Source organism: Castor canadensis, chromosome 8 (genome assembly GCF_047511655.1).
Source record: "Castor canadensis chromosome 8, mCasCan1.hap1v2, whole genome shotgun sequence".
Lineage (NCBI taxonomy): Eukaryota > Metazoa > Chordata > Mammalia > Rodentia > Castoridae > Castor > Castor canadensis.
Genome location: NC_133393.1, coordinates 38674233 through 38691208, shown reverse-complemented (window position 1 = coordinate 38691208; position 16976 = coordinate 38674233). Strand labels below are relative to the sequence as shown.

General features: G+C 39.8%; 1 protein-coding gene across 20 annotated transcripts in view; it reads right to left on the bottom strand.

The window, feature by feature from the left end:
* Atxn1 (ataxin 1) overlaps nt 1-16976 on the bottom strand; it is a 383376-nt gene that overhangs the window by 276966 nt on the left and 89434 nt on the right. For 18 of the 20 annotated variants that reach the window (XM_074082859.1, XM_074082860.1, XM_074082854.1 and 15 more), the window contains one exon: nt 11197-11317. The gene's annotated coding sequence lies outside the window, so the exon portion shown is untranslated. The remainder of the gene's footprint in view (nt 1-11196; nt 11318-16976) is intronic. The other 2 variants (XM_074082851.1, XM_074082865.1) reach the window with 1 other exon arrangement.

Below are 16976 nucleotides of genomic sequence, written 5' to 3'. Positions count from 1 at the left end.
CCTGGGTGCCAAATTCACAACTCTGGATTTAGATGCACTAAGAGGATCTGATATCTTAGAGAATCTTAGACTAGATCAATGGCACAAAGCAGATAACTACTCTAAAATTTGTCTAGTTAATAAATACAGCTTTAGGTTGAGTTTACATAAATATATGCTTGTGACTTCACTGGCCGTGTCCTTTGATAGCTGGAGTTGAACTTCCACTTTCATGAAATGCCATTGAAAATTCCAGGCAGCCTTTGGAAGCAAGCAGTGCTCTGCTTGTTGCTATGTGTCTTTTAGTGCTATAATAAATTTGGATTCAATCAGACAGAAGAAGCAAAGTGCTTGCCTTAAATATCTAGGGTTTCTGATAGGTACTCACTCCTAAATTCTATTTACTGTGAAGGGCAAGTTCACTTTGCAGGTTCACTCACCACAGGACACTGGGAGCATATAAGTGGCTAATTTGATGGGTTCCAACCAATGGCCACCTGCCAGCAGCATCATTTAGAAGAATGTTGGTCCTGAGGACAGTTGAAAATAATTTCTCTCCTATCAACCTCTGCAAAGTAGATTAGGTCCTTGAAGAACTTTCATTTCTTTGAAAGCTAGAGAGTACTTGCTTAGAAAGTAGATTTCTGGCAGTGGAAGAAGCAATCCTGTGGAGATTAGGAAATAGCAGTGGTCTATTGGGGGTCGGGGATGATGGCAGAACAGAGCCAGGGGCTCAGGATTTAAATACTAGCATTAGCCACTAGAAAGCTAGGTCACATTCTTCAGTCCATCATAATAACATATAATTGAAGTGTAAAACTTATGCTTTCTATCTGTAAGATGTCTTGTGAAAATAAAGGGAGATAATGCATGTATAAGCAAAAAAGAGTCACTTATATTAATTCATTTATTTCCCCTTTAAAGGGAAAATGTGCAAAGAGTATTTCCAAAGTTTGTTGAGGATGCTTTGAAATGGACTTTACAAGTATTTATGAGTATCCACCATGCTCATAGGCCAGAGGTACTTTCTTTGGAGAACTCAAGGTGTTATAGGATGTGTGTCTCACTCCAGAGAGCCCAGAGACTAACAGAGCAGATAAATAATTCACTGGTAAATTGGATCATGACCCTCTCCCATTTAAAACCTTCAAAGACTTTCCACCACCTAAAAAAATAAGTTCCAATCATTCTCCTCTGTGAAATGGAGATGGCTATTATCGTAGAAAGTTGGGATCAGAACTAATTTATATAAAGTACCAACCACAGAATCTGTTCCCCCAATTCTCCATTGTTCTACCTCACACATCTTACTCAGGCCCCAAACTGGCCCACAGCTTTCTCCAAACAGGCTCTGCCTCTCTCTTCTTCATGCATTTGGGCACATGCCCTCCTAATTGGAAAGTCTCACCAGGTGGATTTCCAGTCATTCTTTAGGGTCTCCTCAGTGCTTCCCATAAGCCTTCCCCATCCCTCAACCACACCAAAGATCTCATGCCCTCATATGCCCACAGCACATCTTCCCTAATAGAGCCCACCTGCATGTTTCTCTGTCCCTAACTGAGTAAGAATTCATAAACTGAATTTTAAGGAAGGCATTCAGAATAAACTATGTAACTAACTGAACACAGTGAAAATAATATGATAATAACAGCTGACATTTTTGGAAAGTCTTACATACATTAAATCACGTAGTCTTGACAATACTGATAGATGCTGCACTATTTTTCCTGTTTCCAGAGTGGATAAACTGAGACCCAAAGGGTTAAGTAACTTGCTCAACATTAGGCAGACAGTCTGGTCAATTTGTATTCAAACTCAGGAAATGCCTCAAGACCCTGTGCTCTTAAACACATTACACTGCGCCCAGCAGCCTTGTAGCCATTTACCATGCACGCTTGAAAAATTCTATGGGGGGCTGTAATCAGTTTTCTCAAGGCTGGACTTTAAAATTTTGAGGTCTGTGGATTGAGTATATAGCAAGGCAACTATAGTTAATAATACTATAATGCATACTTGAAATTTACTAAGAGATGGCTCTTAAATGTTCTCACCACCAAAAGGAAAAGACGGGGATTTTCCTGGCAAGACTGAGGTCCAATGCCAGCTCAGCAAAAAGCAGGACTCTATCTGAAAAATAACCTATAGCAAAAAGGGCTGGAGGTATGGCTCAAGTGGTAGCATGCCTGCCTAGCAAGTATAAGACCCTGAGTTCAGACCCCAGTCCTGCCACAAAAATTAAAAAAGACAAAGAAGAAATACAGAAAGCAGACAAGCTAACTACTAACTATGTGAGATGATGAATGTGTTAACTAGTTTGATTATGGTAAACACTTCACAAGATCTATGTATATAAAAGTATCACACTGAATACTTTAAATATATACAATTTTATTCCTCAATAAAGCTGGAAAATAAAATAAAATTAAACAAAATTCTGGGATCCATCAAAGTACTCTGTTCTGAAAATAGATTCTTAAAATTTCAAGAAACATTCACTTCTCTTTCAGACTCTTCCTAATTGAATCTACTATTGCTTACACTGTGTGTGTGTGTGTGTGTGTGTGTGTGTGTGTGTGTGTGTGCTGGGGCTGAAATTCAGAGCCTCGTGCATGCTCTACACTAAGCTACATGCTCAGTTCCCATCCATAGATACGTCTGCCTATGACATTGTCTGCCTCTGATATCCTTAGGTATGTGGTGACATCACTGCATGGACCTGCAGAGACAGTCTGCTGGAGGAAGTTCAAGATAAGCACAGGAAGCTGTAACAAAAACTGCAGTAGCTTGTGCCACCCTTAGTCACTGTCACTAGGTATTAGGATGCTTCTGAGCACTGGCTTTCACAAGGAAGCAATGCGAGAGTCATTTCTGCTCCTAATCGATCAGCAACTTAAGTGCAGAAGCTGGATCCCTCTGACAGTTACTCCAGAGAACAAATGAAGGTAGATGGGGAGCCTGCGCTCCTTCCACTCAGCCTTGCTCATTCCTGATGGCCTAAACAGCTGCAGAACCGGGGTTTTAACTGAACACAAAGCTCAGGACAGAAAAGTAAGAAACGCAGTTATGCTTCTTCACTGTGCAGAACAGACAAGGATCAACCTACGTAAAAATGCCAACAATGATGCAGTATTTAACACTTCCAAGTCAGCCATCAATCAATAAATGCTGACTAATTTCTTAATTAATTCAATGATAGTTCAACTTCTGTCATGGTTTTATAGGCAAGAAAACTGAAGGTTGGGTTAAGGATGTCATGCAAAAACAGATAACAGATCTCAAAGTGAAATTCTCATTTCAGCTTTAATGCAAACTAAAACATCAATAGGAGAAAACTTTTATATATATATTAATATATATAACAAAATATTTATATACATATAGTATTACACAACCTTCCCCCAATATAAAATATAAATTTAAAAAGATGTGTAATATGCTTTCACATAACCCATTCTGAATTCCTTGTTCACAAGGGTAAATGATGTTTTTGCAGCAGCATTCTGGACAAGACATTAAAAAAACATCCGACTCTCCCTTTTGAAAAGGAACTTGTGGAGAATCAAAATTAATTTTGGAGATGACTTTTCATTTATTTAAGCCAAGATTTTTTTCTCTTTTGGTATTTTAGCCAAATAGAATTCTTAGAAATGAAAAAAAAAATAGTAACAAGCATATTCCTAGAGCAGAATAGCCTTTTGGAACTGAAAATGTTACATCAATCCTTTAATGTTATCCAGCCTTGACTTTTTAAATTCCCTTAAGAAAAAAAATACCACACATTCACATAATGGTGCCAGCACGACATGTGTCATTAATTTGGATTTCTGATTTGGCCGATATAATTACGTATGCCATAAAATAGCTAAAAAGCAATTTTTAGAAATATCACAAAGATGGTCTACAGAAAAGCTGAAGTAATTTTATCTACTGTTAAATTTTTCTAATGCCAAAAGTTTACTTGGGTAGTTTACTTTAAATGGTATGTTGCTAAATCTATTTCCCTCAAAATTGTTTATCCAGAAACATCTACCTTTTATAATTTTGATGAAACAATAATTTGTACTAAGAATATCTGAAACGTTTTAATACCTTACTTTGAAGGATTATTTGTATATTTCTTCTTATTTTCTGTAAATACTCATTAAACTATGCTATATGCAGGGATGGGCTTTACACTTGGACTACAGGTTTAAAATAAACCAGTCTCTGTTCTCATAAACCATCCACAGAGATTAGCTACATTAACAAAGAATTGTACTACAATAATATAACACAGGAAGAGGGGACATTCAATAAGCCCTGAAAGAGTAAGTAAGGAGCTCACCAGCTATTGAAATAGAATTACACAAGAAGAGTAAGTGTGACATACGAAATATGTTTAGAAAGGAAAGAAGTGTGTGGAGAGATGAGAGGGACAGGAGTCCAGAGATGAGATTGAAATGGTAAATTGATAATGGATTCCTATAGAAGGAAATCCACATTTTCTCTTGTAGGAAAAGGAAAACTAATGAAATCTTTTTAAATTTTCCTTTTGCTTCCCAATATTCATTAATCACTAGGAAAAAACACTGAAAGAGTATTATTTTTTTAAGTTCAAACCACCTTAATACTAAAAATGCCTTCATTTTTGTTTTATTTACTTCTAATTTTTATTGACAGGCATACATTTTTGTCATTGCTCTGCAATCAGTGTATACACACCATTTTGAAGTACGAGTTTTATGCTTACCATCAAATTACAAATGTTTTCCAAAATCTCTACATGCTACCAAAAGTTTTAAGTAGAAGTTAAATCAGACCCTTTTTTAAAAGAAGATAATTCTCAAAATAGTAGAATGAATGAAGCACAGGAAGAAAAAAATCTTAAAGCATGAACACTCTTCTGGAAGCCTAACCACTGCAGCAGGCCAGGAAGTGAAACAACACAGGGGAAGAGACTAGAGAACAGTGGGTAGACTGCAAAATATTCAAGAGCCAAAACTACAGCACGATCAAGGGATAAGGTGGAGTAGGAAGTGTGTCCAGTATCAATGAATGGCATGATTCTCTAAACAAAGAACCCATAAAGGGAGACAGGACAGCCTGAAATTTAGGTTAAGACTCAGTTGAAGGTATCTATATGATTTCCAATTGGCGCCATCAGGGAGGAATTAGAAGCAAGTGAGTGTGGTCTCTGAGGAGACCGAAATACTAGTCAAGAGCACAGAGTCCATCCTCACCTGCGTGTTGAAGCCGCATGCAGGGACAGCATGTGCAGTAATGAGCTCAGGAAAGCCTTTCCCTTCTCATTCCAACAGTGTGCAAAGCAGTTTAATATAATTCCTTCTGATGCCCAGCACACGCCTCCCTTCAAAGATCTCAGTTCGTCACTAAGGAAGGGGACCTACCAAGTAAATCAACACCTGTTTCGATGATGCCTGCTGTAAGAAAATCCACTACATTTCCTGAACTTTTGTGGTTTTACTAACAGCTAGACCAAACTGCACAGCTTCTCTGAAGGACTCCTGCAGTTATTAGCCTGTGATAGTATTGGCTAGAAGAGCGAGTTCTAACACATTTAACCGAAGGCATGTGGGGTGCTGCTTTATAGAACACTGGCTTAGGTACATAAGGAACCAACCTCCTGCAAGCCAGGGCACCTTGAGAGCTTTCTATGATGGTTTTTACAAAGGGAGTGAGTGGACTCACTTTTTTCCTATTCATATCCACCTTCTCAAAGCAGGATTTAGGGGGCAGTTCGGAAATCCTATAAACTTCAAGGATACCTCATGGTAAACAGTGCAAATGACATAGTTTCTAACAGGACAAATGGTCTTTTAGGACCAATTTTTCTCTTTTCCTACTTTTAAGGAAATATGGCTTCTAGTAAGAAAATACTCCATATACTGCAAAAGACCTCCCAATCAGAAATGCCAACATCTGGTACTTGACTAAGTACCTGCACTTTAAAATATCTTTAATTTTGCCTCAGTTATTCCTCCACCTGACAGCCTTTAACAACGGCTCAAAAACACTTATGCCAACAACTGTACATTTCTCTTTTGTAGCTGACAAAGGGTGCACTTCTCTCCTGAATTACAAAACAGCCCTCGCTCCCACCCACCTGTGTAAAAGAAGTGAGGCAGAGGAAAGTCTAGTGAAGACTCCAAGAAGCACGTGATAAAAAGCCTCATTTGCCCTCAGCATTGCTTTGAGAATACAGGATTTTTTTCTTTCCCCTTCACTGAGTTGAAGATATGAGAATCCATTCTGTTTTACCTTGCTGCTTTCTAAATGCCTGAAGTCAAAATTGAATGGAAGGCCTGGGGGTATAGCTCAGTAGTAGAGTAAAACCCTGGGTTCAATCCCCAGGAACAAAAATTAAAATGTAATGAAGAATCTTTTCCAGCTCTGTGTTTTTGAAACTATCCTTTCACACAAACTGCATTCAGGATCAGCACAACTTCTCCAACTAAAACTGTGACTAAGTAATAGTCAAAGAACACAAAAGTTGCAAAAAAACTTTTTGTTGTTTTTTTGAGACAAGATCTTGTTCTGTAGCCCACACTGGCCTTGAAGACAGAGATATCTTCTTGCCTCCACCTTCCAATTGCTGGATTATAGGTGTCTGCCACCACACCTGGTATAAGAAAATTTGGTAGCTGTGAAATTGTGAAGTAAATATTTAGTCTTCGTTCCCCTTTCCTGGCACACAACTCCTAAAATCCTTGGAACCTTCAAAGTTATAGGTGTTTTTTTGTATATGAATGAGTTGAGTGATGGCTATCTGTCCCCATAGCTTCAGAATAGAAGATGGTCCTTGGAATTACCAAGGAAGGATTTGAAGGTTAGGGCTTTTAGCTTACCCCCTTCCAACATCCAGAGAGGGGGAGACTGAAGGTAGAGTCACTTAACCATGGCCAATGATTTAATCAATCGTGCCTACATAATGAAGACTCTATAAAACCCCAAAAGGCAGGGCATGTGGCTCATTCCTGTGATGTTAGCTACTTAGTAGGCAGCTCTTGGGAGGACTGAGGTTCAAGGTCAGCCTGGGCAAAAACTAAGAGCCCAACTTAACAAATACACTGAGTGTGGTGGTGCACACCTGTCATTCCAGCTACACCAGAAGTATAAATAGGAGGATCTTGGTCCAGACTAGGCCAGGCAAAAATGCAAGACCTCATTCAATAACTATCTGAAGCAAAAAGATCAGGGGTGTGGTTCAAGTGTTAGAGCCCCTGCCTAGAAAGTGCAAGGCCTTGAGTTCAACCCCTGGTACCAAAAAACCAAACCAAAAGAACAGAGTATGGAGAGCGTCTGGATAGCTGAACACACGGCTGTCCCTGAAAGTGGCATGTTCACGAGACATGGAGGCTCTGCATCCCCCTCCTGTGCCTCACCGATGCAGCTCTTCATCCTGCTGGTCACCTGTATCCTTTGTAATATCCTTTATAATACATCATTATTACATACAACAATACAGCAGCAGTACAGCAGCAAAGTGCTTTCTTGGTGTCGGTAAGCCACTAGCCAATTCATGTAACCCCAGGGATGAGGTTCTAGGAACACCAGTTTATACCTGGTCAGTGAGAAACATGAGGCAGACAACCCAGGACTTGTGACTGGCATGGGAAGTGGAGAGGTTAGTGCTACGGGACTAAGCCATCAACCTGTGGGATCTGACACTACCTCCAGATAGATCATGCCAGATTGACTTGAGCTAGCGGACTCCCCAGTGCAGAACAGTTAATACTGATTGGTGTGCGTGTGTGGTAGAGAAATCCTCACACGTGTGCTCATGAAATTGTTTGCTTTCTTAGATCCTATATCTACAGTGGTTATCTTAACAGGTGACACATATCCTGATGACCCCATTTGTTCCTTTACAGGCTGGCTAGGCTACTGTTTGTTCTTCTGTTTGGTTTCCAACTGGAACTGTCAGATCCACCCATCAGCTGGATCCACCAGCAAGGGGCAAGGACATCCAGGAGCTACTCCAGAAGCAGCCAAGCCCGCCTTGCAAATCTGGATCATCCAAGGACAGGCAGTCTTTGCTGGAGCAAGAAGAGGGGAAGGCGGGATCAGGTGTCACTACTGCAGTCTATTAACATCAGATTCAAATCCTGCATCTGCCACTACCACAGTAGGTTCTTTGATGTGCATCCATTGTGGCTCAACTTTATCCCTCTCAGCACCAGGACTGCTTTTCCACCACCACAACTCACCACACGCGAGTCCTAACAACTGAAAGAAATTCCACCCAGTAAATTGCCAAGGGCAGCAAGGGTGGCCCTGGGAGCCATGGCTGAATCTTCTAGTTCACTACAGCACTGTTCCCCTCCTTAGATCTTTCTCCCATCCTGTGGCACTAGTCTGCTCCTCATACCTGATGTCCCCTCTCCCAGAACTAGTTACACACTACTGTCATTACAAGGGACCAAATCAGTGGTTGAGAAGAAAGAGACATACAAAGGTTTCCCAAACAGCCTTTGACCTAGGAGGTGGGACACTTTTATGTGTTTGGACAAAACCAGGTTTCTAAAAGTTCAAAGGCTATGCTGACTTCACATCCTGAGAAGGCCAGGCATTCGAAGAGTAAACGCAACCATCCTGGTTTGATGCTGCCTTAGATCAACACGCAAATAGTTCCTGGACACCTCCCATGTACTTAGTCCTGCACCCTTTGCTGTGGGTGAAGAGGCAAAAAGGAAGAGGCAGAACTGGTCTCAGAAAGTTGGTCTCAAACCTCAGTGTGCAAAAGAGTTACCTGCGCTCTCCACTCCCAGGAATTCTGATTCATCAAGCCTGGTCTCACTGAATCTGCAACTTTAATAACCACATCTAGGTGACTCAGACACAGGTGATCCTGATAGTAGACCACCCTGGAGAAACACTGGTCCTTGACCCGCTCCTGCCCTAAAGCAGTTTGCAACAAAGATGGGGTGATGGCAAACACCCACAAGGTGACACAGAGCAGTATTTGATGTATACTATGGTTTCTAAATGTCATAGACATTCATTAAGAATGAGCGAGGACTTGGGTTGCTTTGTGAATGATAGCCTGGCTTGGTGGTAAGCAGGACTTGGACATAGGCAGCCCCAAGCAATCATCTTCAACAAATCTCCTGACTCATTGTGACAAGGTCCCCTTAGCAAACAGCATAAATGCAGATAAAGACCTGTGCTAGAAGAATACCCTCAAGCAGCTAAAGAGGTTTCATGTGTTGCTCACAGGAAAGACCCTCTCACCAGGAGAACCATAAGACTGGCATTTCCAGATAACTCTGCATTTGCATTTTCACTCTGCCGCATTCATGTGGTTTCCTGCGCTTCATTATTTAACATTTGTAAGAGAGAAAAAAATGCTGTTATGAAACCCAAATAATGCACCACTCTGAGGCAGACAGCCAGCTGCTAACAAGAGTGACATCTGAGCATCAATTCAAGTGTTGTTTGCAGCTCTGCTTCAGAAAGGAGATGTTTGGTTAGAAAGAAAAATAATAAATTCTGTTCAATGGAAAACAAAGTTTGGGGTTCCATGGGGGAAAAGGGATGGCAGATCCTCAGTTACACAGGGACAGTCAACACAGAGAAGGAAAAAGTTAGGTCCTCTACAGAAAAGAAAGGACAATAATTCAAAAGAAACCTAATGTATTTAATAAAATATACTGTTCATACAATACTGTGCTGCATTTTCTCAATGTTACAAGGGAATAAATTATTGACCACAAATTCTGAAGGTCCAGCTTCACTGAATGTCTCTCTACATGGGTGCCAATGAAGATAAGGGACCCTTAGGGGCTTGCCCCTTTCCTCCATGCTGGTTGGTACAGTGAGCCCCTCTGCTAAAGATGGCTTGTCATCCACACAGTAAATTCCATTGGGCAAGAACTCAAGGGTATAATTATTTAACTAATTTCACTAGAGGCACTGAATTTTCAATCTGCAAGAGACCTTGGAGATCACTCAGACACATACACAGATTGTGACAGGTGAGTTCATTCTAAGAAGTAAGTGCTCCAAGGTCACCAGTTGGATAGGGATGAACTGGGCTTCTGTTTAAGGACTTAGTTTCCAGGAAATACCATGGATAAGGATGACAAAACATCCTTGGGAGTCCATATTATTTTAGTGTAGCATTTGGAATTTATAGTTTGGAGTGTTTGAATTGCAACCCCTAGACCAAGACTGTCATTAAGGGAAACAAATTTAATTAAAAATTCCTTAATAAACAGATGGCAACAATAAGTTGTAGAGTTTCATAGCACAGTAGGGCATCCACAGTTTACAATTTACTATATATTTTACAAGGATTCAAAGAGAGGAGTTAGATCTCCAACACCAAGAAATAATAAATGTTTAAGGAGATGGAAAAGTTAATTACCACTGTATACAATGTATCATATTACCACAGAGTACCCCATTAAAAATTATTCTATCAATATTTGTTGAACAGGACCTGGTAATGACTCACCTTGCCCACCCTAATATTGACTCAGTATACAAACTATCATCAGATGGATTTACTTCCTCTATGTGACTGATTAATCCTTATACTTTCACCTAAAGTGAAATATATGGAAAATATAGCTTATTTGTTGTTTCTGTGGTTGGTTGATTTGGTGGTAGGGTTTTTTTGTTGTTGTTTTGGGGGGGTTGTTTTGGTGGTACTAGAGTTGGAACTCAGGGTCTTGAGTTTACTAGGCAGGCAGTCCACCACTTGGGCAACACCTCTAGCCCTAATTGCTTTAGTTATTTTTTGAATAGGGTCTCACTTTATGCCCAAGCCAGTCTGGACCACCATCCTCCTATTTATGCCTCCCCATAGCTGGGATGACAGGTGCATGCCATCACACCCAGCTCTTATTGGTTGAGATAGGATCTCTGGAACTTTTTGACTAGGGTTGGTCTTGAACCACAATCCTCCATCTCCACTTCCTAAGTAGTTAGGATTATAGGTGTGAACCATGAGCCACCACACTCAGCCTTTTTTTCTCTAACTACAAATGCCTTCTCTTTAGATTCTGCTACACTTCAAATGTCAGAAATGAACACACCAGATTAATTTGGTTGCTTTCTTGGTACTCTGGCACTAGAACATTTCTCAAACGTCCTATCGCTTGGGTTATAAGAAATATCTATGCATCTTATTGAATAAGATGTCCTGAAATACCAAATCAACACTGCTAGGTGAAATTTAAAGCTAATAATCATCAAGTCTTTTGGATGACTTACCAATGTCACTGGTGACTCAAGATCATCTGTGCAGGCTGAAGTCCACACCGTCTTGCTCATGGTCTGAAGCAGTATGACTTTTGAGGCTTCAAAACAGACTCTTTCATTATGCTCCAGTCTGCTGCAGTCAAACACAACAAAACACCAAGTCAGAATGAAAATGCCACTTCAAGCAGTTAGTGGATATTCAGGGGAAATCCCTGCCCTTTCTCAAATGTCTATCTCACAACCTTGAGCTTGTGTGCCGATTACCAGAATGGAGCTATCGTGCACCTTATCTACACATGGTGTCCTAAAATACTGGAGGTGCGGGTGCAGAGAGAGAAAGAAAACAAAGCCCATGCCGCGGTAGATCGTGTAAGTTGAAAACCAGGATCTACACCAATGGCAATGTGCTTGCAAAATTTCAAGTTTACCAACTGAATGAAGGAAACAAAGGATTTGTAATGTCTAAATGATTAACCTGAGCTGTCATGGGCAGAAAGTGAAGAAAGTTTTGTCTCAAGCAAAAATTCATCTGTCCCTCCAAAACTCGGACTTATGGAACAAATATTAATTTTTAAAGAAAGGGCAATTAGGGTTGAACAAACAGAGTGCATATGAGAGAGAAAATTCCCATTTTGTACTAGAAATAGGCAATTGATGGTTTTCTCCTTCCTCCTCCTGCCCAATTTGATAAATACCTTCTCCTCCCAAGATGGAGGGCAGTAGTTACTTTACACATTGAGCATGAAATGAATGGTTAAGATATGCATGCTTCTTTACCCCCACTCGGCGCAGCTGACAAAGCCTACACATTCAACAAGGCCACTCACTTCTTGGCATCTTTCAAGGCTCACTTGTAACAGGCTGAGGTTCCAGTTTCTTCTGATGCTTGGTCAAATAAATCCACCCCACTGTTTGTTTTTTGACAATGGCTATTTGAAAGCCTGGAAACAGTCTTTCAAAGACATCTGCATCCTTTTTTAGCCTTTTATGAGCTCTCACCCATCTATTTTGAAAGCCCACTGGAAGACTGTTACCCATTGCTGAGTACGGTGGCCCCATCATCTTTGTAACTCTAATCGCTATAAAAATCTCTGAACATCCTGGGGTTCTCAACAAGTGATCCACTTGTAGGAGTAAGGCAGTCCTTACATGCTTCACTAGGCTGCTGTGCAGATAACTAAGTCTTTGAAAGTGTTTTGAAGCTATGTATGGAATAATCAGCGTTATTATTATTTTTTTGTTGGTGGTATTGAGGTTTGAACTCAGGGTTTTATACTTGCTAGGAAAACACTTTACCACTTGAGCCATGCCTTACAGCTCTTTTATACTTTAGCTATTTTTTTCAGATAGGATCTCACACTTTTTGCCAAACTTTACTGTGATTCTTTTACCTCTCCCTTTGTGCAGCTAGGATTACAGGTGTGCTCCACCACACCCATCTCAATGGTCAGCTTTTTCTGAAAGGATGTTGGGGAGTTGTGTGTATCAGGGGTTAAATTCACTCAGACACTTAAAATGTCTGAGGAGAAAGCCTCTGTCTCTTGGTTAATGTTTAAACAAGTGAGCAGAGCTCACTGCCATTAAATGTTCAGTCTGGTTGAAAGAGCAACTGCCTGCAAATGGCAAAGTCTTTTTTATTTTCTCGATGTTATCAATACTCACGGAAAGTAGGGTTGTAAGGATTTTATTAGTTTTCTGAGCAGTTTTCATGAAATGAAACTCAGCTCCCACTCAAATGTGTAACAGTAACATATTGATACGAATCAACATAAGCCAGGAAGTTCAAAGTATGACAAACTGTCTTTAGCTTACCGGCTTGGTAAAAACAGGATTTGGAGAGGAGGAGGATTTTAGCAGGCTCACTACCAGTTATTGGCTGGTATCAATCTTTCTTTATCTTTTTAACTAAAAATAGCTTGCTGTATTTCTCTTACTTATAATCAACTTTCTGTCTTGGTATTTTAGAATTGGAAAGGGTCTTTGCCATACAATTCAACTTCTGTAAATGAATCTGCTGGTACCTTTTAAAGGCACAAGCAATTTAATAGGTACTTTGACTAGACTAGACTCTGAGCTGAAGCACTCGTGTTCATGCGTTTTTTTTTTTTTTTGAGATATGATCTTGCTTTGTGTGCCAGATTGGCTTCAAACTCATGATCCTCATGCTTCAACTTGCCAAATGATGGGATTGCAGGTGTGCACCACCATGTCTGACTCTCATTAACTCTTTTTTTGGTACTTAGATTGAACTCAGGACCTCAAGCCCTCTAGAAAAGCTCTCTACCACTTGAGTCACACCTTCAACCCTCTCATTTACTCTTAAATGACATAAAATCATTGAATGTAATAAAATGTGGTTATAAATAAAAAAAACTCACCAAAGCCTAACACTTTTTTATAGTACTCTTTTTCAAGAAAGAAATTCATTTCTACATTACATTCTTGTCACCTGTCTTGGAGCAAAATCTATCTCGGAAAGGGCAGAATGGCTCCACGGGCTGCCAAAGTCAAGTGTCTGGAAAAGCTGGGCTTATCCAGAGAAGAAAAGAAAATAAGGACTCATCCCAGTGACAATAAATTCCATTCTTATCTCTGTAGATGTGGAGTTAGAAGTGATTCATTATGTGATTTATATCTGACCCTAAATTACACACACTGCAAGAAGAATGAGATGATTTTTATCAAAAGAAAACCAATGAAAAGTCTCCACACCTCCTTTTAAACAAGAATTTCCATATGCCAGGGTTGCAGGTATAGCTCAGTGGTAGAGCACAAGCTCAAGGAGCTGGCTTTGATCCCAAGCACTGCACTATCCAAGGAAAAGAATTGTTTTGATAGTGCTGGAGATCGAACCCATGACCTCAAGCATGCTAGGCAAGTACTCTGCCACTAAGCTACACCCCCTAGCTCTAAGAAAAAAACAATTTAAATATGCTTCCTTTCTTTGGCAAACTTTTCACCAATGCTGCTAATAAACCACAAAATAAACTGGCTTGAGTTTAATCTCACTGCCTACTCAATCTTGTTTGCCAGCTGAAGTTATCATAAATACAGGGCCAGAAGTCTGGAAAAAGAAGAAAGCTGGGGACTTGGAGCATCTACATGTATAAATAAATGAATGGTGGCCATATGAACAAGGGTTTCAACTGGGTCCCCTGACAGTGTTTTCAGATTTGACAGACATTTTGGTGATAATATTCTGGTGAAGTATGGTTTGACAACAGAAGTCAAGAACAGTAGCCTTGGCACAACATTTGTTTTGTAGCTAGTCAGTTTTTGCAACTTAAGACACATAGTCTCCTAAGCAGAATTACTTCCTAAATTATCAAGTAAACAGACTTAAATATTCTCTACAATTAATTTCCAATTCAAATTTAAGTTGTTTTTACATGTATTTGAATATTCCAAATCAAACCAAATCTCCCCAAACACAATTGTATCTTATATGACCTATTTTGTCTATTGGATACATCTTTCTTTCCCTCTTTTGGACTCCTTTTTATTGTTGTTCTGGGGGTACACTGTGGCATTTACAAAAGATCTTACAATGTATCACACTTGAATTCATCCCCTCCATCATTCTGCTTTATCCTCCTTCCCCCTATTCCTGGAATAGTTTCAACAGGTCTCACTTTTGCATTTACACACATGTGTATACAGTATTTGCACCATATTTACCCTCCTACACCCTTTCCCAATTACATACATCTTTATTCTAAAATTTAACAATTACACATAGATTACATACGAATTAATTAATAGGTTCATGGGAGAATATCCTCAATGGGGAAAGGGCAGTCTATTCAATAAATGCTGCTGGGAAATCTGGCTCTTCATTTGGAAAGAGATACCTATCCTGCATCATATAGAAATTAGTATCTAAATCAATAAACAAACACGACTATGTGTTTTCACAGAATACATATATGGTAGTATGATACATATATATTACACAATAGGACACAGAGAAATAATTTTATAAGCATAAAAGGCCCCATAGACTATTGTAATGATGTTGATTTTTGCTTTGAAACAGAAAGAATCTAGACAATAGTGAATGGAATGGTAGGACCTGCCTTATATTTTAAGGATCACTCAGTCTATTGACACAAGAGACTATGAGGGGAAGAGTGAAAACATAGAGCCAGATAGGCTAATCCCAAAATCCAGGTGAGAGACCCAGTTGATGGGCAAAGGTGGTGACACTGGGAGTCAAGGTGATGAGAACTGGTAAGATTCTACATGTATTTGGAAGGTCAAGTTGACACATTGTCTAAGAGGAAGAAGAGTCAAAGATCCCTCCAAATTTTTGACCTGATCTTTGAGAGAGAACCTGCTAGTCAACAAGATGGAAAAGACTGAGGGAAAAGCATCTGTCAGGGAGACAGGTGGATATATACATTTGAAATTCACAGACACAGGTGGCCAAATGATATAATTTACAGCACAAGTTATTGTCTCAGGCAGCCTCCAAGAGAGTCCCCAGTGATCCCACCTCTTGGCATTCATGCCCTTGAGAGGCCATCTTCCCTAAGTGTGGACTGGAATCAGTGACGCCCTTCTAGAAAACAGCGTGTAGCACAAGTAAGGGGGTGTCATTTCCAAGACAGGGGAGTAAGAAGACTGTGGCTTCCATTATGGTTGTTTCTTGCATTCTCTTCTAGACTGCTCACCCTGAGGGAAGCTGAAAGCCAGACTGCAAAGTTGTCCTGTGATGGATCATATGGTGTGTAACTGAGGCCTGCTAGCATCTGTGTGAGTGGGCCTGGAAATAGATCCCCTGCCTACCATTCCCATCCATCAGGCTAGCAGCTTTGACCTGGAGCCAGGACAACCAGCTAAGATGTGTGGACCCTTCCCACTACAAAAACTAAACCTGTTCTTAAAAATCAGTAAGTGCTGGATTAATCTGATGGACAAGGCACTCTTCAACTTTTACATATGCTTTTTCACAGTTGGAGAAACTGAATCATAAGCAAGTTAAATCATTTGAACAGCAGTACAAAAATATGGTGGAGGGTGGAGATCAAACTCAGACCATCTGACTCCAGAGCCTTGGCTCTTAATCACTCCTCCCCCACGATAATCTTGTCTCCTGCCTAGGATGTGCATGCCTGATGTCTGACTTTCCATCACAGAAAGTGCTGATGGGACATCATTCACACAAGAAATGGACCATCTTCATCAACCTTCCACTTATCTCCACAGTTCTTCTGTCTTGGACATCCCAAGTAGTCTACAATTTATACTCAACTGTCAACAAGACAGAAAAGTAGCCTCTCACCATCAGATGTAACCTTAGTCTTCAGTCTCAGTCTTGGTAATATGGCTGATTTAACAATTAAAGAATTTACAGGATAGTTTGCACACACTCTAATATACATTCTTATAGACTAAATGCCCTTCTAAAAATGTAAATTTCCCCTTTAAACCACAGTAATACCCTCTTATCCACAGGGAATACAGTCCAAGGCCTCCCAAGCATTCATATAGTGAATGCCTGAAACCATACATATTTATAATACAAATATATACATATTATATATATATTCTTTTCTTTTTTATGGATTCCTCAAACTTTTTAATTACTATATAACAGTTGTATGGAGAGATACATTGTAACATTCACATATATGCTTAAAATATATCTTAATTAGATTCACTCCCTCCATCAATATTTTTATACACATATACCTATGATAAAGTTTAATTTATGAATTAGGCACAATAGGAGATTAACAATAACAAATAATAAAATAGAATAATTATAACAATACACTGTAGTAAAAGTT